The sequence below is a fragment of the Hippopotamus amphibius genome, chromosome 2 (genome assembly GCF_030028045.1).
Source record: "Hippopotamus amphibius kiboko isolate mHipAmp2 chromosome 2, mHipAmp2.hap2, whole genome shotgun sequence".
In the NCBI taxonomy this organism is placed as follows: domain Eukaryota; kingdom Metazoa; phylum Chordata; class Mammalia; order Artiodactyla; family Hippopotamidae; genus Hippopotamus; species Hippopotamus amphibius.
This window is the reverse complement of record NC_080187.1, coordinates 117,993,057-118,020,250: the sequence shown is the minus strand read 5'-3', so window position 1 is coordinate 118,020,250 and position 27,194 is coordinate 117,993,057. Positions and strand designations below refer to the sequence as shown.

Sequence of the window (27,194 nt, the reverse complement as noted above, 5' to 3'; positions counted from 1 at the left end):
GGCCACTAGGCTCCCGCAGAGCTCGCCAGTCGCCGCCGCGCGCGCCTCGGAATCTGGGGACTCGAGAGCCTGCGAGAGCCAGTCTCAGCCAGACCCCAGGGAGAGCGCGGGGCTGCGGCACCCCGCCCCGCCCGCCACACCTGGGAGCGGTGAGGACCGGGAGAGGCGGGGCGCGGCAGGAGGCTGGCCCGGTGTCTGAGCAGCGCCGCCGAAAGCCGGCCGGACTGGAGCGGGGCGAAGGGGGAGAGTCTCGAGGCCGAGTCCAGCTCCTCCGAGGGAGGGACCCCAGCTGGGGTGGAAAACCTGCACGGGGGAGCCGCAGAGACGCGCCGCGCTGATCATGGAGTGGGTCGGCCCCGGCTCCGCGCGGCCGCAGCAGCAGTAGGACCAGGAATCGGTCGAAGCGTGGCTGGACGATCACTGGGACTTTACCTTCTCTTACTTTGTTAGGAAAGGCACCAGGTAAGAAGAGGACCCGTGGAAGACCCGGCCGGGGCATGGAGCGTAACCTGGGGCTGATCTCTGTCCCTTATTGAATTTTCCCCTTCGTTAACCATTAAACAGTCTCCACTCTCAGGCCCTTTGCCTTTGAAGTAGGGCCGTGATCCTGTTACGGTGTAGAGACCTCGACTTTAAGGCGAGTACAGCCGAAAACCCCAAGCGTCGGATTCGATCCAACTTGCACAAAGTTCAAATCCAAAAATGAACGTGCCGGACCCCCCTCTCCCTCCCTCCCTCCCCCCAACACGCTGGCAGCCCTGGTATTCCCTGGGAGCAAGATTATTTTCCTATGCCTGCGCTCACGGGCCTTCCTCTAGCCCTTCTCTAGCCTCCTGGTTCCCCTAAATCTCCTTAGCGAAACCAAAAACAGTTTTTGAGCCCCTTCCCTGCCGCTCCGGAAGCACCATTTCCAATGCGGTCCCTGTGGCTCCGCTCCTCCCCCGTCCCCCTTCGCCCCGGCCCTGGCGGGGCGGGGAAGCCCGGGTAGGGCACGAGACCACGAAGAAGCCCCAAGGGCAGCAACATGCCGGAACCTTCCCAGAGTGAGTGCTGTCGTTTTTTTGCCCCCTTCCAGTCCCCTGGTTGTCCCGCGCTCCTCCTCTCGGCCGCTTTTGCGCGCAAGGCGGCGCCGCCGAACGGGCTCCGTGGAGGGGTTCGCGGCGCGCACACAAAGGGCGGCGCGGAGGCGCGGCGGGGAGCGGACCCTGGAGGGGGGTGGGGTGACAGGTCCCGCGGCCCGGGACAACCCCAAAGGCCAGCTCTTCCTGGTCCGGAGCCAAGCGCCAGGGCGGCTGCTGCGGAGGGCGGGGAGGAGAGAGAGACTATCCTTCGGGAGGCGGCTGCTCAGCGGGCAGTCGGGGCGCGCGTGGGAAACGCTCGCGGGAGACTTGGAGAGGAATCGCGGCTGAAGCCGAGGGGCTAGGAGGGCGAAACGCAGAGTGCCTGGCGGCCGGGTGCCCCGAAGCCGGGGGAGTTGGTGCGAAGCCCGGCCGGCCGCTGCGCGCGGCGTGGGGCTGACTCCAGACGCACCCCTTTGAAGGAGGGGCCGGGATCTCGGCGTCGCTGGCTCCCGGCAGCGGCCCTCGGGCAGCTGGCGCTGGCCGCCTCTCCGGGAGGGAGACGCGAGCGGGGCGGTGATGGTGAAGGGGCCGGCTGGGGCTGGACGCTGGGCTCCCACCCGCCGGTGCACCGCCGCGACTCGGCCGGGCGCTCCCCGCCAGGGGGCGGCGCAGCGCGGGGCGAGCGGGCGGCGGCGGGCGGCGGGCGGCGGCGCGACGGCGCGGGCGGTAGGGGAGCCGGCTTGGAGTCGCTGGCCTCACCTGGGCACGTCGTCGGCCCCCAGCCCCCACCCCCACGGCGCCTCCTCGAGTCCAGGGTCCGCCGACGCCGCCTCATCTGCATCTCCAACTCGCCAGGTTTGCTATGTTGCCTTTTGGAGACAAAACAAGGTACTTCCTTAAGCATCCTCCCCCTCTTTCCCCACTTTCCCCGGGGGCGCGGTGGGGGCCGGGTGCAGGGTGCTTGCACCCAGGTCACACCGGCGGGGCGATGCTTCGTTGAAAATGTGCTCTGTGACATTTCTGTCTTCCTCTACCTTCCTGCAGATGTAATACTCTGAGGTCTTAGATGGGACGCTTTTTAACTCCGTTGCTCCTAACGAATGTTCAGTGGGTGTCGATTTGATCACTTTTGGGGGGTTTTAACAGAGGCGATGGCTTCGGGACAGATCTTATCTCCTCTGTTTAATTACTCAGCCTTCCTTTTAAAATCCTCTTCCCGCTTTCGCCTTCTATCAAAATACTAAATCTGGAGCGACCCAGGGGATAAATCCTGAATGGAAAGTGGTTCCCTTTCGAAGGGCACTTTTCTGCGGGTTTGGGGTGAGGCACTAAGACCATCTAGGTCTGGAATTATCCATTGCTGGGAGCCAGCAGTTTTGAGAGGTCTCCTCCTCCGAGGCCATCTGTCCCCGTTTTCCTTTCACCCTTGCATACTTCCACCCTTCCGCCCTTAATGAATTATAGCGCATAGTATAATGCGGAGTGGGCAGGAGAACGGGGCTGATATTTTAAATGTGTAGAGGGATGTTCTTTAGGCAGATTATTAAGAAAGAACAAAATTATTTATTTTAAACTCAGCGTAAATGTCCTTTTTCTTTTTTTCTCCCCTCTCCCTTTAAAGACATAAACTTGGGATTGTTTGGTGGTAGCTTTTAACTCATACATAACAACACTTCACTTTGAGAGCCCGCCAAAAGTTTGAGAGTAACGTTTTTTTTTGGTTTTTTTTTTTTGTTGTTTTTTTTCCGGAAAATAAATTGAATGAGTTGTTACATTTCTTTTTACATTACTTTTTTCTCCCAAATAGCATAGGATTAAAATCCCAGTTCTCAAAATTACACTGCTTAGCGTAAAATGTAGATCATCTGAGACTTTGTTAAAGGTTTTCTCTTCAGTTAGGGTTTTTATATCATAGTTGATGTGGACAATACGCTGAAACGCTTTCTGTGGTATATATATGTGTGTGTATGTAATCTTGGGAGAAGAGTTTATGTTGAGTTCAAGTTGAAAAACGAAAGTGTAAGATAATCAAGAGTAGTGTAGGCCCTCAATTTTAGGAGTTATAGATAAAGCGCTGAAAGTAGTCAGTGTGAAGAATATAATCTGTCTTGTCTGTAGCCAGAGATTTTTCACGGAACAGTACTCCAGTTTGGGCTTCTATTTGATGGCATGACCTGGAGACACAGAATGAGAGGTTGAATATTAGCAAATTATAAAAATGCCAACCTGCTGAACACAGTGTGATTCACATGGTTGTGGTAAAAGCTTATTGGAGACACTTTGTTCACAGCTGTTTTTTGTTGTGATTTTTGGTTTTTAACGAAAAGCTCACATTACTTTGCTTTTTCCCCTTTTGTTAGACTATGTATAAAATGAACACTGTATGTGATTTGGGAAAGCCTTGAAAGAGAATAGTTCTGTAGAGGCATTTGGTGTGTTTTAAGATTTAAAATAAATTTGCATTCACTTAGAATGGCCACCTGTGCCTGTAAACAGGCTCCTTGGTAGAATTATTTCTACCTTATTTGATTTAATTGTTGTTTGACATTCATGCATGCTTCTCTGTTCTCTCCCCAAACGGAATGGTCTGCACTCAATAGTAAGTCATTGAATAGAAGGAAGGTTCTGGCCCTCCTTAACTCTCATGTAAACACCTGTGAATTTTGGTTGACCTTGAAAGCAATTATCGCTGCTATATTTTACATTATTTCCTATAATTATCTTTCCTTAAAAGCTATAGCTTGTAGCACACAAATAGATGCTTTTTAGCAATCAAAACCTGTTTCAGTGAATTTTGAGAGTGTCAGTTGAACATTTCATAATATAATCTATTGGCATAAAAATTAACTTGAGACTAGTAACTAAAACCTATGGAAAACTTCCACCCTCGCTATTATAGAAAACTTTGCAGTCCTGCAGGTTTGGGATGCTGTGTTCATTAAGGGCTTTAATGCTTGTACATTCACAGATGGAGCCTTTTTGGTGCTAATGCCACTTTAACAGCTGTTGTTATTCTTGACAGCATATTAGAATAATTTATCTTTCATTAGTTACTAATCAGCTCTGTGATTGTGGGCAATGTTTTTGATCCTTTAGTATTGTAGGGGTAATATGATTGACTTTTATTGCTTTGTTTTGCACTAGGCAAAAGCTTGAGAATATTTGGCATGTACTGGAAATAGGAGATATTAAGTGAGGACAACTTTTTATGACTACTTGGATCAAAGTCCAGAAACAGAAGTTTTACACTCCCATGTAGTTTTCTATGATAGACTTTTTATTTGACATTGCAAAGCTGTGGTGAATTAGTTGATGTTTCAGGTCCTGTGTTTGGGATTTTCTTTTTCTCTTTCTTTCTTTTTCTTTTTTTCTTTCTTTCTTTCTTCCTTTCTTTCTTTCTTTCTTTCTTTCTTTCTTTCTTTCTTTCTTTCTTTCTTTCTTTCTTTCTCTTTCTCTTTTTCTTCCTTCCTTCCTTTCTCTCTTTCTTTCTTTTTTTCTTTCTTTCTTTTTCTTTCTCTTCCTTCCTTCCTTCCTTTCTCTCTTTCTCTCTCTCTTCCTCTCTCTCTCTCCTTCTCTCTCTCTTTCTCTTTCTTCCTTCCTTCCTTCCTTCCTTCCTGTGTCTGTCTCTCTCTGTGTGTGTGTCTCTAAAAGCTATAACCTTTTATTTGCATGATATTTATCTTAAAGTCAGATGATGGGTGTAAAATAAATCTTGCTATTCGATCTTAAAAATGATTGTTTCTGTGATCATATAGGAATATACACTTTTCACAATTTTCAAACGAGTTGCTAAGCATATTTTGTTAAGCAGTCACTAATACTGAAGATAATAAAGTCCTGTGGGCATTGACTCAGTCTGGCTTTGATATTATTTCTATTTTCATTATGGTAATTCTGGTGTAATAATGTCCTTTTATCCGTGTATTGCTTATGACCAGGGTCCTTATAGCCAGCTCTAAGACACCTTTTAGTGCCCTAAAAGTACTCATGTGGATTGAATTTGCATAGGATTGAATCTGGAAGAATCCATAGGAGCCCCTGAAATGTTTCTCATTGCTCTTCTATCACCAGTGTTCTCAGGGTTTCATATTCAGTTCCATTTTGAAAGCCCCCAATACAAGATCATGATTCCTAAAACTGTGGCAGAACTAATCAGTGGCAATTAGTCATTCAAATCTATTTGCTTAGTGTAACACTTAAACAGGCTTGTAGTACAATTCAGTAGCTTTTTTTTGTTTTTGATCTGAAGATCTATAGAGATTGCCAGTATTTTCTTAATATTGTTTTCAGTACCTAAAGATGAGCAGTTTTTAGCATTTTGATTATGTTGTGCAACCAAATTTCCTTTCTAAATAGTTCCACCTGAAGAAATGACTTGAGTCTGGTTTCTGATACGATTTCTTTTAAAATGTATGAAAATGCTTTCAAGTTGTATGGGTAAAGTTTGTACCTTCACCCTTATCTGATTACAGAGAGTATGTCTTACTAAGATGCATGCTTCCCTTCTTCTAGATTTGAAAACACGAATTAACCTAAACATGCTTGAACTTCCTAATACTTTTTAATAATGCTTGGGAAAGAGTTCTTTCGTGCGAGAAAAGTCTTTAAAAAAACTGCTTGGTATTTATTAGTTTGTCCCTCAAATATTTTTCAAGCTAACAATTTATTAAACCCCTAACTGTTGCGTTAAGTTAGATTTTTTCTTTGTTCTCAGGGCTAATTGTAGGATAAAACCTCTTGCTTTGGTAAGGGCTTCAGGGCAATTAAATAAATCACTGAGTTGATTGATAGTGGACGGTTGAAAAATGACTAATTTTTGAATTTAGACTGCACACTAGCTACTGACTTTGCAGGACTTCCTATGAGAATACTTTAGCTGGACAGATGTTGATTCAGTTGATCAATGTTACAGCTGATTGATGTGGCCTTGGAAATATCTGTTAAATCAGATTCTCAGTAAAAAAAAAAAAAAAAAAAAAAGTGCCTATGAATTACAACCTAAGAATAAAAATTGAAGAAACTCTTTCCACATGAGTCATTCGTTTGATATTTAGCTCTGTAATCTTATTTACTGACTTGGTATTCTCACTTTATTTTGAATCATATTTTTTTTCATGGTGTGAGTGCTTTATTCATTTTCTCTAACTGGTAGGAATTTCTACTTATTGCCAACTAAATATTTAAGGCAGGTAAGGTAAACTAACTGTTAAGTTCATAAGAATCATCCTGATGAATAGTCTAAAAAGCTTTATAAAAAGCCTTCTGTATATGGATGTATACATAGATGTATATATACACATACCCCATTTGTAGTTTGTAGTGAACATGCTTTTTAAAGTCTTAGGTGCCATTGTTAGCTTCTGTATTCTTTGAGACCTTTCCCTTATTTCTGAATTGTAAAGTAAAATTAACTTTTTGCAGATTGTCTTCTCGGGATAATTTTATTATATCTAAACTTGAGAAAGAAAAGATCCCTATCTGATCTCATATCCCTGGTAATAATTATTTTTTAAAAAGTCATCATTTCTACTTTCTGTTGAATACATATACTGAGGTTATAAGAAGAGACAAAACCCTAATTTTTTAAGCTGATGAAATAATTAAAACACACAGGATCTTTGAACTGTAGAGTTAGAGGAGATCATGTCCAGTGTTTCTCAAATTTAAGTAATGTTTACCTTGTAAGAAAGACATTCTTATTGATCCCCAGTATCTTCGTTAAAAAGCTTTTGGTCACAAGTGACAGAAACTCATCTTAAACTCATACAAAATTAACTGACAATTGACATTCCTGGAGTTTGGTTTGGGTGTGAAATTCACCTGATGAAATAATCTTGTCAACATTCTTTTTGTCTGTATATCTATGTAATCAATCTTCCTTCCTTCATTCCTTCTCTCCTTCCCTCCCTCCCTCCCTCTCTCCCTCCCTCCCTCCATCCCTGCTTCCCTCCATCCCTTTGGCCCTATGCAGCTTTGGCTTTATTCTCAGGCAGGCTTTCTTTGTGCACTGGAAAAGTTTCTTCTTGGCAAGTTTATGTGGGTCTTAAACTTCTGATGTTTGAGAAGTACCTTCTTACCCATATCAGTCATCTCAAGATTACTTGGCCTTGCTTGCATGACTTGCCTGCTCTGGACCTGTCATTGTGTAGGGAAGAATAGGGGTGTCTCACTACTTTGCTGGGGCAGGTCGCCCATAGTGTGATACGTCAGTGGGGGAGGAGAAATTCCCCAAAGAAAGTGATGTCAGCACCTCCAGAGGTTCCAGAGATCTGCCATACCTAGTACTGACTTTCTCTTATTTTAATGTTAGTTAAATGTGGAATTCTTAAGAGTAGGTATAAGTTAATCCTAGTTATAGCAATTATACAACTAATACCAAAAAAAGTGTATAAGTTAATTATGAATTAAATGATAAAACTCTAGCCAAATGTAAGTTGACAGGCTTCATTAAATCATCCTGGTAAGGGTGACTGTGGCCCTGATTCCCCTGCAGGGGTCTGGTGAGGTCCGCTTGCCTTGGCTGCAGTTGCCTCCTGATGATTGTTTCTCCCAATGGGGCCCTCTTAACAGTCCTGAAACTTTTAGTCCCATAGCACAGTACACCAGCTTTGGGGTTTTATTTGGCTTGAAAGCATATTTGCATATTAAATCTACTTTTTTTTTCTCTTTACCCCCGAACCATTGGGCTGCAGTGTGATTGTAAACAGAAATATAAACTTGACTGCTAAAATTGCAGGATAGTATTTGGTTATAAGGTGGTCATCCCAATCATTTAAAGTATATGTCTTTTACTTTTTTTTTTTTTAGGTTTTAATTGTCATTAGTGTGAAAACGCAAAACTGAAGCATTTCCATAGAAAAACTACAGATCTTCAAAACATACTTGCTTTGGACTGTCCCGGCTTCTCGTACCTTAGATTGAGACATGCCAATCTAGTCCAGTCTTTCCCATATCTAAGCTGCAAAACAAATCGGTTTACATATTTACAGTATAGATTTTGCTTATTAGGTTTTCTTTCAGATGTAAGCAGGTTTTCCATGAAAGAACATTTTTCATATATGTGATTGTGAATGCATGGAAAATTATAAAACATGTCTCTTCCAACTCTTGGTCAAATTTGAATGTAAAAATATGAAGCAGTTGTGCATTTTATTTATATTTGGTCCCAGTAAGCGTCTCAGATGTTTTCATAGCTGGAGAACACTTGGGAACATCAAATAACTTTAGGCAGCATTTGTTTCTAAACCATGCCAGAAGCAAAGGAACTACTCACTGTAACATCAGAGTAGAGATTATTGGAGGAATCACTTGGAGGTGTCCCAGATCGCCCCTGTTTCATTTAATACCCTGTTATAGTATGTTAATCTTTTATTCATCCAAACCATTGCTTTTCTTTCTTTCCTTTTTTTTTTTTTAATTGAAGTATAGTTGATTTACAGTGTTGTGTTAGTTTCAGGTTTACAGCGAAGTGATTCATCTTTTTCAGATTCTTTTTCATTGTAGTAAACCATTGCTTCTTAAAGGGGATGCTGTTTGGCATTCGGTAGTGATACTTTTTGTTGTTGTGAGAAACTGTTCAGCGTGTTGCAGGATGTTTAACATCCCTGGGCCCCAGAAACTAAATGTCAGGAGCACCCCGATTATTGTGGCACACATTTCCACATGACCCCCAAAGGCTGGCACCACTACTTGGTTAGGAGCCACTGTTCTGAACCCTTTAAAATTTACTTCTATTTATGGTGGTTAAGGGCCCCAGATAAGATAGATTTAAGCTTCAACCCCAGAACTACTGCTTTCTTAAAAGTACCTTTAGGTACTTTATTTGCTTTCTCTGCAAAATGGGAATAATAGCATTGACTTCTAGTGTTCTTAAGGAATTTAAAGGAACTAATACATATTTCCTTATCTTTTTTAGACTGATTTTCAGTAGGTTACTATTTATTTTACTGAGAATCATCAGTGCCTTAATTATAATTGCAAACTTTGAGAGTCACCCCCTTATTCTGATAAGTGGGAATTAGAGCAACAGAACAGGGACTTAATAGACTGTGTCCTTCTCATTTTTTAGATGAGTTTTTATTAATGGTTGGAACAGAACCTTTTGTGGATTGTGTAAGGTACTGGAAAGGGAATTGAAATGGGAGTCCAGACCTCCTGCCTGTGTTCCCAGCTTTGTGACTGGCCCAGGTTAATAAATCTTGGCTTTAAAATGAGAGATAGGAGGGGGTGAGACATCAAAGCAGAGAAATTCATAAATGAGTTTAACAATCTCTTTCAGCTCTAAGCATTCTTGATTCTCACCAGGAGAGCAGAATATCAACTTCTCAGATTGAATCGTTTCCTTCTTTAAGTATTTTCCAAGTATGAGTGGTGGATCTAGGTCAATTATGCAAACAACACAACTAAAACTGTGTAAAATTAGGATCCGAGAGCGGAAGAAATATCTAACATTATATTTTATGTGAGTTATTTTTATGTTTTTCCTACAGATAATTTTATCACATTTCCCTATGTTATCAACCATCCCTTTTTAGACAGGAAATTAGTGTACTCTTTGTAATTCTGGTTTTAAGTGGTTAATTCCCATCAGTGATGGAAAAAGGCACTGGAGAGAAAGAGAAAGGGGTCATGTTTTAATAGCAGACTTAAAAACATGATTGTGCACTGTGTTTGTGGATCATTCAGGGCCTGTAACTGTTTCCTTTGTTTTGTTTGAGGCACCCTGCAAATCTCTGTAATGTTACTCAAGGGTAACATCCTTGAGGCCCAGATATCAGCCTACCTATAGAATTCCCCCAAGTAAGCCCCCTTGGGTGGGAACTAAAGTGGACCAATTTTAATCCCCAAATCTCCTGTAGCAGAGTGTTAAAGCATTGTTTTTATCAAGTGTTGATATTTAAAACCATTCTCCAGTTTAGAGGTATGGTTGTTATGAAATATTGCTATGGTTTTTATCATAAGTAATTAGTTGTATATTTTATCACATTTGTTGTCAAACAGTTTTATTATATCTGTGATGTTTTGAAAAACTCATCACCGAAATTCTATAACTTATTTTTAAAAATTAAATTCTGAGTAGTAATAGAAAGACTGATTTTTCTCAAGAAACAAAACACAACACTGTTCAGCTCTTAATCTTTGTGCATTATTCAGGAAATTATGTCATATGTAAGTGTAGTTATTGGTCTAGGGAGTCTATGTTTTTTCAGTTCTAATTTGAGAAAATACCAACATTGAAACAAGTTTTTTTTTTTGCACAAGTGTTTCTATAGAGAAATTAGTGCTTTTAAACTAGGAGCTTAAAAAGAAACAAATGGGTAACATCTCATTATTCTGTAGAAACCCATGAATAAATTATTTTTATTTTTACAAAATAAATTTTGAAAATATATTTCAGTTAATGTTCGATTAACTTGGGAATTTCCTGGTGGTCCAGTGTTTAGGACTCAGTGCTTTCAGTGCCAATGGCCCGGGTTCGATCCTTGGTCAGGGAACTAAGATCCCACAGGCTGCATGGCGTGGCCAGAAAAAAAAAATTCAGTTAACTTAAAAACAGTAATGACCACATATTAAACACTGTGTACTAGACTCTATGCTATTACTTTATAGGCATCATTTCCCTTAATTTTCTGAAGAACGCTATGAGGGTTAATGCCATTATCTCTATTTTATAGAGAGTGAATAATGCACCTGAGGTCTTATCTCAGAAGCAGCTCTGGGGTTGAAGCCTCAGTCTGTCCCACCAAGAGCCCTTACCCACCAATCTCTACTGAAGTTCAATATTCAATATTAACAGAAGCAAAGCAAAGACTCATAGATTTAATGTCGTGAGGAATTTAACTCAGGAAGAGGCTAAAGTTTCTCCTAGGGCCTCTTAATGTGCAAGCACGTTACTAAATGAGGTGCCTAAAGACTTTGCCCAAGTGGGTTTCGTTTCCATATATAATTTTAGAGTATGAAAAGTGGGACCTCGCCAATGACATTTTAAAATAGAATGGCTGAAAACTTGGGTACTAGACTGTTACCATCGTATTTTTAGTATTAGAACACAAATACCCTAAGTACAGTATATTTTCAAAGAATTTTTATCCTCTGATACATTATTTTAGGCAAGAGTACGAAACACATTAAACTAGTTGCTCTACAAGTAGATTTCATCTAATTATATTTTTAACCCGTGAGAATTATGTTTACATCAGAATTTTACACTGCTTTGTAAATTTTTCTTTTCCTTACTTTTCTAGATGCCAGGAAATAGTCTATAAAACCTAGACAAAGTATTTAAATTATTTTTCCCTTTCAAGGCATCTGGAATACTGAATATGTACTTTAAGGTATTTCTGTCTTTTTAAGATGAGTGAGCACAGTAAAAGTTATTGCTTCGTGGAGCCCCTTTGTACACAGTTGCGAGTGCATGTGTGTTTGTGTGTGTGTGTGTGTGTGTCTCCCTTTTGCTAACCGTGTTTGAAATGGTATGTGAGAATTTGCATCCCACTATGCAGTAAGTTTTGCATATTCTATTTAATACTTCTAGATAGTAAGCATTTGGAAGAAGCTATGACTTGTTTAGATTAGTGGGAAATTTCTAGAACACAAATTATAAACTGTAGTTTTCCTCCCTGTGATAGGTAATAATATTGAGTGAAAATTAGAAATTGCAAAAGGGGGGAAGTTGTCATTCGTAACAGAGTATGTGCCATCATCTGGTGACATTCCATTTTTTTCAATGGATATTACTAATCAGTTTATAAAATTTTTGTAGAATATGAGATGAAGCATAGCTCATATCTAAAACTTAAACCTATTTAAATATCCCGTAAGAAGATATTCTTAGCTTGGTACCATTAAATTTAATCATTAACTTAATTGAATCTATCATTTTAAGAATGATACACTTTTCATCTTCTTTAAAAATATGAGCACCCAGGATGTGTAGGAATGAAATATGTAGCACTTTGTTTCTACCATGTGTGTAATTTTGATGAGATAACTCTTTGTTACAACCGTTGTAAAAAATGACAATTCACCTCCTAGGCTTTCTACCCCCCAGAATTTCTTCCATGCTTTTTTCTTATCATTCACGAATGAATTTATTCTTTCCATTTCTCTGTGTATTACCAAAGATCCCAAATGCCCGACACTGGAAATGTCAAGCTCAGCCTTTTCCTGCAGCAGCTGCTAGAACCTGGCCGCCTGGCCTTTTGAGTGCATGAACTCATTTAGTTTTGTAGGGTGCTCCAGCCACAATGAACATTGTCTTGAAGGATGCAGTGCCGTTGGGGCTTTACAGAAGCCTCCTGAAATCAAAATATGTTAAACGTTATTCCTCATGACACTGATTTTTGTATTAAATCATCATTGCACGGGTGGGACTCTTGAGCTGCAAGCGTCTTCAGTAAAGTAGAATACTAAGATAGTAGACTTCTGATTGGATTCATTGTTTTAAGAGATTCGGGGTTTAAAATCCAAGTCACATTTATGATAACTCATGGCACGTTTTGATCAGCTTCCAGTGGCTGTATTTCCGGCTCTCTAATTAATTTCAATCTTTTGGGTTCTTTACTTGCTCAGGAAGGGAAAGGATCCCTTAGTGAGCCCTGAGCAGCATCTCTGGTACCTGTAAGTTTGAAAGCACAGATGGTATTCACATTCATGTTACCTGAGTGAAGTAACTCCCAACATTGATTTTGGCACCCTCCAGGGTTTCTCCAGTTATTTTAAGACATATTGTAGAAGTTTAAAAACAAAACTACGTCGAATTTACCCATTTTAAAAAGGTGTATAACGCAACTCATTTATGAGGTGAGAAATTTTGTGTGTAATAAAATGTGGAAGGAAATAAGTGACTGGAGAATAATAAAACAGATTTCGGTGAGGAGAGAAGGAATGACTTAGATGGGGTGTTAAACATCAGGATCTTGTCATCGATTATAAATTCTTGGCGTTAATTTTTATTGCATTTCCCTTGGCTGTGGGTTTTTTTCAAGGGTCCAGGGCCTGTTGTCCTTCATTAACCAGGGCCTGTTGTCTTTCATTAACAGCCTTGTAAAAGTTAAATCAACTCAAAGACTTCAAGAGGTCTGTTCTGCTTTCGATTGCAGGGCAGTTAGCAAGGACTTGCTGATACCTGAAAGCAGAGTCACTAAGTTATCAGTGCTTGTAGGAGAGGGTAGAATACCTTTGTGGAACGTGCATCCATTTTGTTCTTTTCGTTCAAATGGCTAGGATGTAACTTATGTAGAGTTATGATGTAACTCTTCTTTTTAGAGGGAGAACTCAGTGGGATTCTATAATGAGTGACAATCTGCAGTATCTGCTTTGGACAAGTACTCTGGATGCTCAGGGTGCAGGTAGTCAGCCTGTTTCCAAACCCTCTTAGGCCCACTCAGCCTGTGGGCCTGTACCACCAGGAATACAACCTTTTTCTCCCTCACTTTCTCTGATTCTCTTGGCTGGACTTGAGGAGGGAGTGAACAGCCATGGCTCCTTACCCCAGCCCTACGTCTCCACTGGAATGAATCCTAAGGGTCTAGGAGATAGCAACATCTTCAATATATGGAAGAGATTTTGAAATGCTTCCACGTGCGTTTTCTAACTTGACGCGCACACCAACCCTGTGCGGTGAGTGAAGGAGGAAGAAGTCTTTTGCCTGTTTAAAAATGAGGAAGCTGAGGGGCAAAAGGAGATGACAAGAGTTGACCAACCTAATCATCATCACCTACTGGCCCGTGCATCATGTAAGCAGGCTTCATGACCTGTTCATATGGCTGACCGTGTGTACAATGAAGAACTTGTACTCTGGAGAAAATGAACTCCAGAGAAGTTGTGATTGGTTCAGCCTCAGGTCTGTGTATTCTTATAGTTGGAACTAGAGTTCTCTCCTGATGGCCAGTTTGGTATTCTTGACTTCATACTCTGCTGAAGAAAGTCAGCACCTTGCGCTTCATGAAGAAGTTAGAATAGGCAGTATTTCCCCTATTATACAGAGGATGAAATCGAAACTCAGAAGAAGAAAATTGTTTGCCACTGGTCACAAATCCCATTGGTAGCAAAAGCTAAGATACAGATTGGAATTTAGGATTTATGGCTGAAAAACACAGCTTCTCGGGGTGTGGTTGTAAGTCCCAAGAGTTTTTAGCACTTAGCCTCCCTTTTATAAATAGATTGCAGTTTGTTTTTTCTCTATTAAATATATGGTATAGTTTGGACAGTAAAATGAAAAAGCTTGATTTAAGGAAGACTTTTATGCCACAAATTATTAATCCAAGAGCTTTCAAAAGGTTCAGTTATCTTACACAGGATCCTTTGTGCTCTTTCAATGATAAAATTAATATTAGTGATTTGATAGCCTGGAGCTCATTAGCATGCTGCATAGAACCTGCTTTTTTCTTTGTTGTCTACCTGCCAACAGTTTCACTTGGGAAAAATAGAATATCGAGTGACTAGTGTGGCCAGCTAAAATATAGGACACCCAGTAAAATTTGAATTTTAGATACTGCTTATATTAAAAAATTATTCATTGTTTACCTGAAACTGAGTTTTAACTGGATTATCCAGGATTTTTATTTGCTAAATCTAGCAGCCCTGAGAATTATTCTTCTCTTGAATACATTTATTATATATTCTTTTCAGTGAATCATTTTTGGTTTGTAAAACATTTTATGCTTTCAGAGAAACACAGGCATGGGATTCAGTCAGATTTTTTTTCAGGACACTATCCTTAAGAATCTTTGTTCTCTGAATCCCTTGAGGCAGTGTTTTTACCTCAGTGGTTAAGTGTGCTGTCCTTTTATGATCTGGATGGAAAGAATTTAGTTAGAGGATGTGTATTATAGGTGATTTTATTTTCTCTATGCCTTGTGTGTTTAAATTTGATCTTTGACTCTTTCAGATGCAGCTAGACATTATGAAGTGTCTTCGTGACAAACATTGATGTTCTGGGAACTTTTAGGTTCTTGTAGGCCGTAAGACTTGGATTAGGAGACCCAGATTTGATTCCAGGTTTTGTTACCAGCTTGCAGAATGTGTTTGGTTCAGCCATTTAATTTAGCTTCATAATTTAGAAACTGGGATTGTGCATGCCTGCTTCACGAGGTTTAAATAAAATGGTGCTTTTTTTTCCCTTCCAATATCACTAATGTAAATACTTTTCAAAATCTCAGAGACTCAAGGAAGAGAAAGAAGGGAAAACAGAGATCCTATCTCAGGCCAAAGAAGTGATTTGCCCCATCAGAGCTACCAACCAGGTTTCTTGAATCCCATCTGGTATATTACCCTCATATTTGACATGTTCATCTTTCCATCTTTTTTCATTCATATGCAGTTACATATAACTTCATATGACAGCAAATTCAGTGTGTGTGTAAATTAGCTGCTGGACACAATATAAGCTTCAGTTTGGGGAGGAGAGGTCTGGGCTTGCTCACTCCTGTATCCTTAGTGCCTGACACACTCAAGGACCTTCATGAGAATAATTTATTCTAGAAAAAAAAGGACACAGAAGTGAATCCAATTAAAATGGGAAAATATCAGTGAAAAGGCTTTGATTGGAACTTTATCTTGAAAAATGGAACCGCGGGTTATAAGAGTAAATTTACCTTATTTTAGATTTAAGAAGATTTAGATTATAATGAAAACTCCAAGCTATTAAAATAAACAATTTTCTGGCAAGGCTGTATCGTAAACACAAGTATCTTTACTTCTTATTTGGCATTTGCAGCAGGATCCTAAAGAGAGTCTTTTTTCCTCAAATATAGTTTTTTAAAATTAATATTTGACGTTTTTCCAGCAGCCTTTCTTAATCTAGAATGCAGTTCTTTGAATAGAATTCTCTTTTCACGTGTTTGTTATATCATGATCCTTGTTGATTTTTTTCCAGTTGTTAGCTGTTTTTTAATTGGACTTAACCCTTAATTATCAGTGGCTTTATGTAATATTAGAATAGTTCTCCAATATCACCTTGGTTTACTTCTAGAAATTCTATATCTTACATAAGAGTGTAAAATTTCAGTCTGCAGGTGATTTGTATTTGCAGAGATTAAAGTATTAAAAAACAATCAACAGGAGATGATAGATATTAGTCTTAGGAAGGAAGGCCCACTTCATACAGCCACATAGGTCATGCACTGCAAAACCTCAAGGGATGACTAAAGGGAGAGAGGTGGGAGAGAGGATTTAATTTCATTTATGCTTGGTTTATAAGTGATTGTTTTGATGTTATGATAACATATGTTTTCCTACGCAGGGACATATCTACAGGGACTCAGATAATCAATAATGTGGTCGTGAGAAAACCCTTCCCTCCATGACTGGTAGTTAATAAAAATTGTTGATTGAGTCACTGAATATACCAGATCTATTTTTCCTGTGTCATTTAATACTGAGTTCATCTCTCCAAGAAAATATCTAGAAGTAAAACACTTGTGACACAATACAAATATAACACAAAACACCTAACAAAGAATTTTTGGAAACTGGCTTAGTTTAAGACATATATTAGGCCCTATAGGATATCCTATAGGGTAAATTAGCCATGGTCAGTTATGAGACTCACATCCAAAGGAAGATGAACATTAATAGCTAAAACACAATGTTGATTTTCTGTAACAAATATACCAGCATTCACATTTTCAAAGGACTGTTGTCCCTTTTAATGCAGTTAATTTAGGAGGCTTCATTTATTTATTCATTCACACAAATAGTTATCAAGGACTTAGTATGTGCAAGGCATTTTCTAAGTACAGACATGCAGCCGTGAACAAGACAGACAAGTATGACATTTACATCTCCTCGGAGGAGGCAGACAATAAACCAACAGATTGGTAAACCAGAAAAATAGACGATAGTAAGAATTCAGATAGCGTGGGGGGAGAACATAGTGTGTTGAGGCCACTTGAGGTGGAGTGATCAGGGAAGACCTGTCTGCGCAGGGGATGAGGAGCTGCAGTCAGCCGGGTGCAGGTGAGTAGAGTGGTCCAGACTGGGGGCAGTTAGAGTTTGATGTGATGAGGAGTATCAAGGGGCCGGCATGGGTGAGAGGGGCTATGGTAGGGGATAGAAAGAGTTTGAGTTTTAGTCTCAATTCAGTGAGAAGCCAAGTAGGGTAGTTAAGATGTTAAGGTTTTCTTTGTTCAAAGATGACTCTGGCTGCTGTGTGGAGAATGGATTGAAGGGAGGCTAGTATAATATCAGAGAGACCAGTTAAGGGGCTGTGGCCACAGTCCCAGGTGAGAGGTGGTGGGCTTGGATCAGGGAGGTAGTACAGGAGATAGAAATGAACAGACTAGAATATAGGGTTTTGAAAGTCATGTAGACAAGACTTGGCTGCTGGATTGGACGTGTGAGTTGAAAGAAACAGAAATTCAGAGTAACTCCTAGATGTTTGGTTGAGTAGCTAGGGAGATCATGGTGCTACTTATTAATATGAAGAAAACTGTCAAGGAGTGAGGTTGAAGCAAGATGAAGGATGGGCCATTAGGAATTCTGATTTCACGATTTTAAGGTGTCTGTTTAGATGTTCACATGAAGTTGTCAAGTAGGTGGCTTGATTAAAAAATTTAAAAGTCGATCACCATTTTTCAATGAGAGGATAAGAAATAAGTTGAGGCTGTGTTTCAGGTTTGTAGCTGAAATAGTTAAAATGCCTATTTTTGTATACATTTGAGAATTTAAGTTACATGTACACACTTTTAAATCACATGAGACGTTAAGTTAAATGTATTGCTTTTTTCTGTCTTACATTTTATGAAACAGCTTATATTCAAATGCTTCCTGTGCATTTTTCACATACATGTCTGACATCAGTGTCTTTGGCACTACTGCTGTGATTCTGGAGGTAATGCAAGGATTTCCCAAAGTATGTCCCCCTCATTTCTGTCGAAGTTTTTGAGATACAGCATTATTTTATTATTAGCGTATGTTCTCATTGCTGAAAATTTTGTCCTAAGCCTTGTCATGAATTTATAAAACATTAGGCAATTATATTTTAAAAGATTCTGTGCTGTAGGTATACACCGGGGATCTGTACAGTATACTTACTACATTGCTTTTCTAAAAATAAATCTATTTATTTATTTATTTATTTATTTATTTATTGGCTGCTTTAGGTCTTCATTGCTACGTGCGGGCTTTCTCTAGTTGCGGAAAGCAGAGGCTACTCTTCGTTGTGGTGCTTGGGCTTTTCAGTACAGTGGCTTCTCTTGTTGCAGAGCATGGGCTCTAGGTACATAGGCTTCAGTAGTTGTGGTTCACGGGCTTAGTTGCTCCATGGCATGTGGGATCTTCCCAGACCAGGAATTGAACCCATCTGTGTTCCCTGCACTAGCAGGCGGATTCTTTTTTTTTTTTTTTTTTTAATTTTTTAGTTATCTTTGTGTCATTTTTTAATATTTAAGCTCTTTTTTGGAATATAATTGCTTTACAGTGCTGTGCCAATTTTTAAGGTACACCAAAATGAATCAGCTGTATTTATACACATATCCCCACCCTCCCGTGACTCCCTCCAACCCTCCCTATCCCGGCCCTCTAAGTCATCACCCATCATCGAGTTTGTCTCCTTACGTTATGCAGGAACTTCTCATGAGCTATATATTTTACATTTGGTTGTGTATATATTTCAAAGCTACTCTCTCACTTCGTCCCAGCTTCCCCATTCCTTCCCCCTCCCCCAACCCTGTGTGCTCAAGTCCATACTCTACATCTGCATCTTTATTCTTTCCCTGTCACTGGGTTCATCAGTACCATTTTTTTTTTTTTTTTAGATTCCATATATATGAGTTAGCATACAGTATTTGTTTTTCTCTTTCTGGCTTACTTCGCTCTGCATGACCGACTCTAGGTCTATCCACCTCATTACAAATAACTCAATTTCATTCTTTTTTATGGCTGAGTAATATTCCATTGTATATATGTGCCACAACTTCTTTATTCATCTGCTGATGGGCATTTGGGTTGCTTCCACGTCTTGGCTGTTGTAAGCAGTGCTGCAATGAACATTATGGTACATGTTTCTTTTGGGATTATGGTTTGCTTTGGGTATATGCCTAGTATTGGAATTGCTGGGTCATATGTTAGTTCCATTTTTAGTTTTTTAAGGAACCTCCAAACTGTTTTCCATAGTGGCTGTACCCCAACTTACATTCCCACCAGCAGTGCAGGAGAGTTCCCTTTTCTCCACACCCTCTCCAGCATTTATTGTTTTTAGTTGTTTTGATGATGGCCATTCTGATTGGTGTGAGGTGATACCTCACTGTGGCTTTGACTTGCATTTCTCTAATGAGTAGTGATGTTGAGCATCTTTTCATGTGTTTGTTGGCCATCTGCAGGTCTTCTTTGGAGAAATGTCTATTTAGGTCTTCTGCGCATTTGTGGATTGGGTTATTTGCTTTTTTGGTATTAAGCTGCATGAGCTGCTTGTATATTTTGAAGATTAATCCTTTGTCCGTTGCTTCATTGGCAAATATTTTCTCCCATTCTGAGGGTTGTCTTCTAGTCCTGTTTATGGTTTCTTTCGCTGTGCAATGGCGGGCGGATTCTTAACCACTGCACCACCAGGAAGCCCTACATTGCTTTTTAAAAAACTAATTGTTATTATTATTATTATTACTATTTTGGCCCATGCTGCATCACATGCAGGATCTTAGTTCCCCAATCAGGGATCAAACCTGTGCCCCCTGCACTTGAGGGCATGCAGTCTTAACCGCTGGACCACGGGGGAAGTCCCTACATTGCTTTTTAAAGAGAACTTTAAAATTTATAACTGTATCTAACACTTGGAATTATGGGGTAATCCTGATCATATCTGTGTTATCTTTTTTTTGACCCATTTCATTCTAGACTGGTGTCATTTCAGGGTAGTACAGTATTTACCAAACAATAGTTGCTGTTCAAAATAAAATAATTAAGGGAACATTCTATAAGTGAAAGACTTAGTAGAGACTCAGAAAAAAGGCTAACTCTTCTTTCTCCCTTCTGGATCTTCTTTTTTCACTTAATAAATTGTGATAACTATTCACATCAGTACCTATGACCATTTTTAAATGTCTGCCTAGTGCTCCCTTTATAAATGTGCCATGATGTGTTTTTTTTTTTTTGGCACACGGGCTTAGTTGCTCCGTGGCATGTGGGATCTTCCTGGAGCTGGGATTGAACCCGTGACCTCTGCATTGTCAGGCGGATTCTTAACCACTGCGCCACCTAGGAAGTCCACCATGATGTGTTTTTGCCAGGCTTCTGTTTGTGGTATTAGGTTGCTTCTTATCTTCGCTATAACAAAAAGTACCACAGTAAATAAATACCCTGGTACTTCCTTTCCCACATGCGTAAAATCTGTGGAACAAAGGATAAATGCATTTTAAAACTTGTTAGCTATTGCCTACTTGCCCTCTGAAGAGGTGTTATCAATTTCTATTGCATTCAGAAGGATTAGAGAGTGCCTGTTTCCCTGCACTCTCCAAAATGATACACTGTCAAACTTTTTTACCCTGGCTCCTTGGTGAAGATAATCAGTAAGTCATTGTCAAGTGGAGATTGCATTGCTTTTATAGGCCAGTTCTTTTAAGTATCCTCAGTGGTAGCAAGTTTCTGTCTCTTGAAAGTGAATTTGAGTTTCAGAAAAAGTCAAGTCTAATGCATAAGATATACATTAAGTTAGCTTTTACTCTAGGTTTTTGTGGTTTCACTTGCTTGTTTTGAGAGGAAGGCTTAGTGAAAAACAAGATCTAACTTTAAGATAAAACAAATATTCTTTCTACTCAATACTCTGTAATGGCTTACATGGGGAAAGAATCAAAAAAAGAGTGGATATATGTATAACTGATTCACTTTGCTGTACAGCAGAAACTCACACAACATTGTAAATCAACTGTACTCCAAAAAAATTAATTTAAAAAACTAATATTCTTATGTGGCTCTTGAAAATTTTTAGAAGTTAGTTTCAAAAGAAGAGTTCCAAAAATGTCTAAAGTAATGGCACCATCAGTTGGCATGAGAATGCAGCTTCCCAAGAGGAATTATTTGACCTGAACAACAATCATTTGGATGTGTATGATCTGGCATATTTGTTTAAAAAAATCACCCGCTGTGAAGGCTTTAGCCCAAATGGGTTTTTTTCATGGGATGGCACATTAATAACATAAATAACTTAAGTTTTCTTGGACTGAATTTTCTATATGTTATTACCTACCTTTTTTGTTTTCTCCTTTATACAAGGAGTAGATACTCTAGAAGAAGAGATCATCTTTACCATTAATTGAACAAATCTTATTAGGATGATTTTAATGGAAATCTATAATCTTTCTACCACATACCAGATCAAATGGTTTATATTTTCCATTTCCCTTTCTAAATCTAATCTATATGTAGCGATATAGATTAAAACAACTATCTAAAATTAAGCATATTAGCTAGCCAATTTTATATAAATTTTAAAAAATTTTTAAATATTTAACTTCAGAAAAAGTTGTATGTTTTAAGTAGCAGATAAATTTCCATATTTATATTTTCCTAAGACTCTTGTCACATTTAGTGTCTTTTACTTTAACACAAACTGATTTGAGAGGAGCAGACTTGACAATGTGTTATAAATCAGATATCTGAAAATACACGTTATAGGAGTCAGGCTTTATTAAAATGTTCACTGAAGCAATTGTCCTCTAGAGTTTTTCAAAATAAAACCGTCTTAAATAAACCATCTTGTTTTTATTTTCTATGACAAATCAATCATTACCACATCAGTTTACCACGAGCGGATTTTTAGAAGCTTTCGGGGGTAGCAATATTTAAGAAGGGGTATTCCTCAAACATTTACTGTGTCTACATGTTCTGTTCTGCAGAGAAATGGTCAATGCATGGTTTGCTGAGAGAGTTCACACCATCCCTGTGTGCAAGGAAGGCGTCAGAGGCCACACGGAAGCTTGCTCTTGCCCCTCGCAGCAGAGTCCCCGTGCAGAGAGCAGCGTCCCTGGAACACCAACCAGGAAAATCTCCACCTCCGAATTTGATCGGCCTCTTAGACCCATTGTCGTCAAGGATTCTGAGGGAACTGTGAGCTTCCTCTCTGACTCAGAAAAGAAGGAACAGATGCCTCTAACCCCCCCAAGGTTTGATAATGATGAAGGGGACCAGTGCTCAAGACTCTTGGAATTAGTGAAAGATATTTCTAGTCACTTGGATGTCACAGCCTTATGTCACAAAATTTTCTTGCACATCCATGGACTCATCTCCACTGACCGCTATTCCCTGTTCCTTGTCTGTGAGGACAGCTCCAACGACAAGTTTCTTATCAGCCGCCTCTTTGATGTTGCAGAAGGTTCAACACTGGAAGAAGCTTCAAATAACTGTATCCGCTTAGAGTGGAACAAAGGCATCGTGGGACATGTGGCTGCTCTTGGTGAGCCCTTGAACATCAAAGATGCATATGAGGTAAATAAGAAACAGAGGCGGGGTGGGAGGTGGAGCGTGGGTGGGGCCTTGGACAACTACTGTGAATTGTGGGGATATTTGAAACTGAGATGTAAAAATGTGCATACTTGTTAAAAATGGGACTGTCTGGTAAGGACCTCCCCATCTTTTAAATGCCAGAGTTTCTTCACTGGGGGCTGAATCAAGGATAGAGGCCTGAGGGAAATATTGTCTTGTTTTCCTGCTTAATGATAATTTAACATAGCTCATCTCACAGTTGTATTCTTTCATCTTTTTACCTGATCACTATACATATCCCCTATCTATGTTATCTCCACGTGAACTTCTGGGGACTTTACTAAGATTCTAAAATGATAGGTCCAAAAAGTGTCAGAAAACCAAACCCATAGTCTTTTTAAATTCATTCATTCAATTCATCATATTCATTCATTTGAAGTCCCTTTGACACCAAAGTCTGAGTTTCTTTCTTTCCACTCTTTCGTTTCATTAAACAAATAAATGTGTGGATAGCTCTAGAAAATGGACATTTTTGCCCTACAATATTTCAATGGAAAGATTTGATATTTCTTCCACTTTTGCTTCCATTATGAACAGATCTTTATTATGGACTTAAAGTTTACACTGTATGATTTTTCAAATTTCCCATTTAAAATGATTCTTTTATTAATTGAATTAGAGGTTTTAAACAAATCATCTTAATTGAATGACAGTATGTTTATGAATTATGTTCTGGCATCATGATAGAACAATTATGCTAGTTACTTATCATGTGGTACACTTTGAAGATTCCATAATAATACCAGCTTGAGGCTCCTCTGTGTAATTTGAGGGGTCATAGATGTTTTATTCATTCCTGTACTCCTGATGCCTAATACAGTGCCTGGAACATAGATAAGTGTTAATAAATATTGATTGGGAGAAAATTATAGTAGATGAGATAAATAAGTAGACTAGATAGCAGGTCATAATTGATCCAGGGAAAATGTGTTAGGTTCAGGGAAGCAGGAGATCACATATAATTGGGGAGATGGAGAGAGGTTTCTCTGAGGAAGCAATGATTGATATGGACCCTGGAAGATGGATAAGATTTCAGTAGATTGAGTCGTGTGCATATTGAGATCCAGTTGCAAAAAGAAGTTTGAGGAAGAAACAGGAAGTTGGACCATGTGGTGCTTGTAAGGAAATGTGTGGGTGATAGTATAGACGTTGAGGAGCTACTGGAGATTACTGGGGTCTTAAATGCCAAGCTGAGGAGTATTTATTTGATTCAGAGCCATGAGGACTAATTAAAGATGGTTTGAAAGGGGGACTGGCATGATTCAGACTGTGCTTTAGAAAGATGAATATTATGGTGGCCATAAAATGAATTAGAGGGAAAAATACTGGAAACTGGGAGGACAGGTTAAATAGTCTGAGGGAGTAAGCACCTGAACCAGAGCACTGGCCTTTGAGACCAAAAGGAGGGAATGGATTAAAGATGAAGAAGCTGAATCTGCTAGACTTGGCAGCTAACAGGAGGTGGAAGTGAGGAGAAAAGAGGAGTTGGAGAAGACTCAGGTTTTGAAGTTGGGTGAATAAGTAATAGTAACTGGTGAGAAATACTGAGGGCAGGTATCTGGGGAAAGATGTGATAGTTCAGATTGGCTAAATCCTGAGATAGCTTTCAGAATCCACTCTATACCAGCAGTCTTTTCAATTTTGATTCTTCACGGAGCTATCTCCATGACCTCTTTGAGCTCTGTTAAGTAATGTCACAGCATAGCAGACTCCAAGAGGGGTATTAAGGACACAGCTGAAGGATCGCTGCCAAATTTGCAGAATTCCCTTTCTGTCTTAGGTGACAGCTGGGTTTCCGCTTTTCAATGGCACTATAGTCCCAAGTACAGTAGGACCATAAATATGCTACAGCTTTGCTGAGAAAGCCTTCATCTGTTTGCATGGTCCTAAATTTCTCCAGCCCTGAGAATTTCTTCACTTATATGCACGTTATTTAATCTGTTTACCATCTTTAGAGTTTTGATGGTGTAATCTTTGTTTTGCAGTTAGTAATGATTTAATTCTTGTACTGCCATCTAAAATAGGCTCAGTGTCCTTGATTTGCAGTGACCCCAGACTGAAGCCTCTTAGTCTGTGGATTTCTCATGTTGCTGCTTCACCCTTGACACCCTTGATCTGTGTTTATAGAGGCCTTGCAGAAGTTATTCCCATCCCAGGAATTTCATTAGAAGTTGTGGGATTGATCTGGGCCATAATTTACATTGGTATTAACAGTGGAAATCAGTTGGCTAGTGGGTAATTCATCACTTAGCCCACTCATAATTTGAATAGTCAAAATACTGTCTCATAGCCTTTTATGAAAATAGTCAGAATATGAAAGTACGTTCTATGTTTTCTGAGTCCTACTTCTTTAAATACGTGTCTGTGAAAATGACACATTTCTTCAGCTTATGAGACCAAAGAACACTTAAAAATTAATAATGTAGCAGTAGAAATCCAAGAAGTGGCCGTGAAACAAAGTAGTGCTCAGATTGAAGCTAAGAGTAAAAAAATAGTCTGCTAGATAGATTAATTGTAAGAAATGGTCAACTTTTGATTCGCTTTTTAAAACTTTGTAACAGAATGATATAAATTTAGGGATTCAACTATTTTATTATTAATAAAATAACACATTCATATGTTTAAAATAGAAGACAAGGTCCACAGTTTAGACCAGTGAGTTTCAATTAGACCACAAATACCAATGGTGTTCAGTCACACATCATCTCCTCCTTCATCAGCCCCATCATTCGTGCAAATTTCTTGAATGTGGCACAGTGTTTATTAATAATAAGATATTAACACATAATAATCAGAACAACTATATAAATGTGTTGGCATTATCCTCATATGTGAAAACTAGATATCATCTAATATCTAGATTGAATTGTGTATTAGTCAGTGTTCTTCAGAGAAACAGAACCAGTAGGATATCCAGAGATAAATAAGTGATTTATTGTAGGGATTAGCTCACTTGGATATGGAGGCCTAGAAGTTCCACAATCTGCCCACCATCTGCACAATCTGGAGAACCAGATAAATTGATGGTATAATCAACTGAAGGCCTAAGAATCAGGGAGGGGTCAATTGTGTAACTCTGGTTTGAGTCCAAAAGCTTTAGTTCCAAGAGCTCTGATGGACAGCAGGAGGGCAAGAGAAGATGGATGTCTTAGCTCCGAAAGCAAATTCGTCCTCCCTCTCCCTTTTTGTTCTGTTCAGGTACTCAAGGGATTGGGTGATGCCCACTGCGTTGATGAAGATCTTCTTTACTCATTCTCCTGATTCAAATGTTCATCTCTTCTGGAGACGTCCTCATAGACACACCTAGAAATTACATTTTATCAGCCACTTGGGTATCCCTTCGCCTAGTCAAGGTGACACAGAAAATTAACCATCACAAATTGCTTTGAACCCCTGGTTCCATGACCTGTGGAAGCCATAAGCCTCCCCAAGATTTCCTATGTCAAAGGATTTACATTGTCTAAACAACCCTTTTTCCTAAGTCAACTGGAATGCAAAACTTGTACTCTTCTCTTGTTTCCTGGAGACAGCCTCTCCATGGATACCATGATTTCTAGGGAGGAAACTTGGAAGGTCTTAGGGAAGGGTCACATTGCCACTCATGTGGCCTTCACCCACCCCTACTTTATTCCTCCCTTTTCAGTCCTTCTCCAGATAAACAAATCTTCACCAGCTCTCATCCTACAGGTCTCACTTGCTACTCAAGTGAATTTCTGATGAATGAAATTATTTCTAAAATGAATTTTCAGAGGAAAGAAAGAACAACAGCAACTGTTTTAATTTTGATAAGTCTTTAATTTATCAAAATTATTAATTTTGATAAATTTGATAAATTTGTCATGGCATAATTGTACTCCAGGAAACACAGTTCGGGAACTGCTCTATCTTTGTTCAATGTTCTAATAATCTTTAGGTATTCCACTTTGCGGAAGAAAACCGACATATAATTTGGCAAGTCTACTGTGTTATTTCCGTTTTCGTTTTCTTTTATCTTTTATTTTTATATTATTTCAAGCTTACAGAAAGGTTGCAAGACCAGCATCACAAACTTGTGTATACCCTTTACCCAGATTCTCCAATTGTTTATATTTTGTGCCATTTGCTTTATTATTTTCTTTTTCTATATATAATGCATGTAAGTAATATATGCATATTATTTTTTTCTGAACCATTTGGAGACTTTTTTATGAGTATATATTTTCTAACAAGAATATTCTCTTACACAATTGTGATACATTAATCAAAATCTGGAAATTTTATGATACAGTACTCTTATCTGACATTCTATAGTCAAATTTGGTCAGTTGTTCCATGATGTCCTTTATAGTTGTTTTTTTCCCTCTGATCAAGGCTCTAATTCAGGACTGCATATTGCATATACTTGTTCTATCTCTTTAGTCTCCATTAAATCTGGAATAGTTTCTCAGTGTTTATCTTTCTTAACATGTATTTTGGAAGAATACAGGGCAGTTATCTTGTAGAATGTTTTCCTTGAATAGATACAAGTTAGGCACTTTTGGCAGGAATACCACAGATGTTGACCTTGAGACCTTGTTTGGTTTTACAAACAACAGTCAGTTCTTCACTTCTCCTGCACCAGCTTTGAGCTACATTCCAGCTCAATTCAGACACTAGCTACCTGGAGTTAGTGCAGAC

General features: G+C 39.4%; 1 pseudogene; it reads left to right on the top strand.

Moving 5' to 3' along the window:
* Positions 1-340: 340 nt before the first annotated feature.
* On the top strand, positions 341-25,799 carry LOC130844459 (cGMP-specific 3',5'-cyclic phosphodiesterase-like; annotated as a pseudogene).
* Positions 25,800-27,194: the final 1,395 nt, after the last annotated feature.